Genomic DNA, 2,771 nt, shown 5'->3' on the forward strand with positions numbered 1-2,771 from the left:
TTCCTCTGGTCTACTCTCTCTCTGGGAAGTTGTACTTATAGTTTCCTTGGTTTGTTGGTTTTCTTTGTTTTGATGACTTTGTCTAATTCTCTTACATACATTCACAATCGCCCACGCATGCCTCGATGCATTACATTCCACAACTTGCTGTAAGTTTTGAGAAACTAATTAAATAAAGTCACTGGAAAAAATAAACCTTTTGTTTGGACTTTCTTTTGTTTCTAGGCTAAGCCAAGTTTGTAACATCATCCACAACTGTGTCCAATGGGAACCGTCAGGAAAAGGCACGAGAGATGCTGGAAGCAATTGCTTAACAGATTCCCAAGAAAGTGCAACAAAAACCTGGAAATGAGTGCTTGAGCAACTATGATGCTTAATAGTTTAAGAAGAATTTTTCTGGAAAGCAACGATGCCCCAATGGATACATTTTTAGAGTTTTTATAAAATTTACATGATGTCATTAGGGTGTTTGATTTTCACTGGAAACGTGAGGTAGAGTGGGTTCAGAGCTTTGCAATGGATTCCACATTAAATCTTACTTTAAAACATGACCAGTGCTGGATTTTGTAATACTGGAACACATCTGGAAAACAAATGTGGTAAACATGATGGCTGCAACTCGGTGCATTTAGGAGTGTAGATATGGTAAAGATTCAAGCCATGCATCAGAATGGGGAAGAAAGGTGATATAACTGACTTTGACCATGCCATAAAACTCACTAGACACTGCTGGTCTACTGAAATGTTTCCACGACCGGCTCTAGAGTTTACAAAACTATCCAAAAAAGAGCAACTATCCAGGGAGTGGTGGTTTCCTGGGTCCGAATACCTTGTTGGTTTCAGAGGTCAACCAAGGTATACAAAAGAGTATCTCTAAATGTAATGTGTGTTCGTCGTCGTAGGGAAATTACTCCTGTGCATTTAACCCATTCACCTAGTGAAGCAGTGGGCAGCCAATGCAGTGCCCGGGGAGCAGTGTGTAGGGACGGTACCTTGCTCAGGAGAACCTCAGGGTAGCCGTTCCGTGGAGTCAAACCCACGACCTTCCGATTGTGAAACAACCACTCTACCTACTGATGTGTGAATATGCAAATGTAAAACTTACAGCAGCAGAAGACTGCATCAGATGCCATACCTCCCAACTAAGAAAAGCAATCCTAGACTACAATTTGCAAAAATATGAATAATTTTTGTTTGTTACAATATTGCTCTGATGACTTTTGATTCATGCTGCAACAGTCAGATGGTGGGGTCAGAATTTAGCATAAATAACATGAAAGCATGGCTAAATCCTGCCTTGTATCCACAGTTAAGGATATTTACTTGCCACATTTTAGGCCCCCAAGTACCAATCTTCTGATGGCTACTTCCAGCAGGACAATGTGCAATGTGATAAAGCTCAAATAATCTCAGAGCTATTTAAGCTATTGTGTTTACTGACAAAATGATGCATGCAAGCACATGCAAATTCTACCAGTAACATAACCTCCTTGACAGAGGTGAAAAAGAAAAGCCTGAAAGTAATAAACTAGGTACTTTAAACAACCAAATTCACATATAAAACTAAACAGAGGAATGATACTTAAGACTTTGACGTGCCATGACCTGCACTGCTGGCTTTCAGAAGGTGGAGACTACAGTGAACCTGTTTTGTCTTTTCTACCTAACACAGACTTGTCAGTTTCTCCTTTTCACCTACTGACAATTAATCTGATGTTTTTGTATTTACAGTTAAATTATTTTTTTCTCATAACCACCACTGATGTTTGAAGTTTGATGCACTTTTAATGCATTTTTATAGCCAGCAGTGTTGTCCAGTGTTCTGCACACAAGATTTTATCTGCACTGACAGGAACATGTCACAACATGACACTTACCTGTCAAATCTCCAGGTACATGTGACATGAATCTGTGTGGTATGCCATGAATCTGTCTATTTAAATTGCTGAGAAGAAAAAAAGAATTCACTTTTCTTTTTTTCTTAGATATGAGGTAACTGCAGCTGAATGCCTGCATCTCCAGACAGAAATCAATCAAAGCAGCTGTACTTTTCAGCCAGTTTGTGCTGAGAAGTGTTGGGGTTGTTACTCAAAAAGTAATGTATTACACATTACCCGTTACTTAATTGCTTGCTGTAAAGTAATTTGTTACACTACTCATTACATTATTATTTTTTCTTTGTAACAAGCTGACAATGTTAACCTTAGGCTAGAGTCCCACATACTGTACCAGCACAAATCCCTATCCCAATGAGGATGCACAGATGATCTTTCTTTTAAAGAAAGACAACAACACAAGGAAATTTGAAAACCCAGCCTACAGACACTTCCGTGCGATTGCCAGGATTCAAACCTGACTTATCATCAATGTGTTATCTGTTGAAGTTCAGGCTCTGGCTGCTGGGCTGATGTTGTATTCAGCTTTATCATCAGTCTGGATTTTTGGCTAGCTTTGTGTTGGCATGCTGTCTGTGCAGATGCTTGCAAAGAGCCTAAGTTCTGTTAGCAGTGGAATGTAATTGTTTCTGTCTGGGATGCTGTTTGCAATTTACTGTTGCAAAAAAATAAATAAAAGTAATATTCATATCATCCACTCATCAAAAGCTGTACTGCGCCACCATTTTCCTTCTTCTGCATAAACTAAAATCAGCTGATTGTCGCCAGGAAGAAAAAAAAAAACAAGCCCTTGTTTATTTGATTTTTTTTAAAAACAATTTCTCAGCAATCAGATAACTGAAGAACCTTTGCAATACAAGTAACGCCATAATGAAA

Source organism: Haplochromis burtoni, unplaced genomic scaffold (assembly GCF_018398535.1).
Source record: "Haplochromis burtoni strain Fernald_Lab_line unplaced genomic scaffold, NCSU_Asbu1 Contig_109, whole genome shotgun sequence".
NCBI lineage: Eukaryota > Metazoa > Chordata > Actinopteri > Cichliformes > Cichlidae > Haplochromis > Haplochromis burtoni.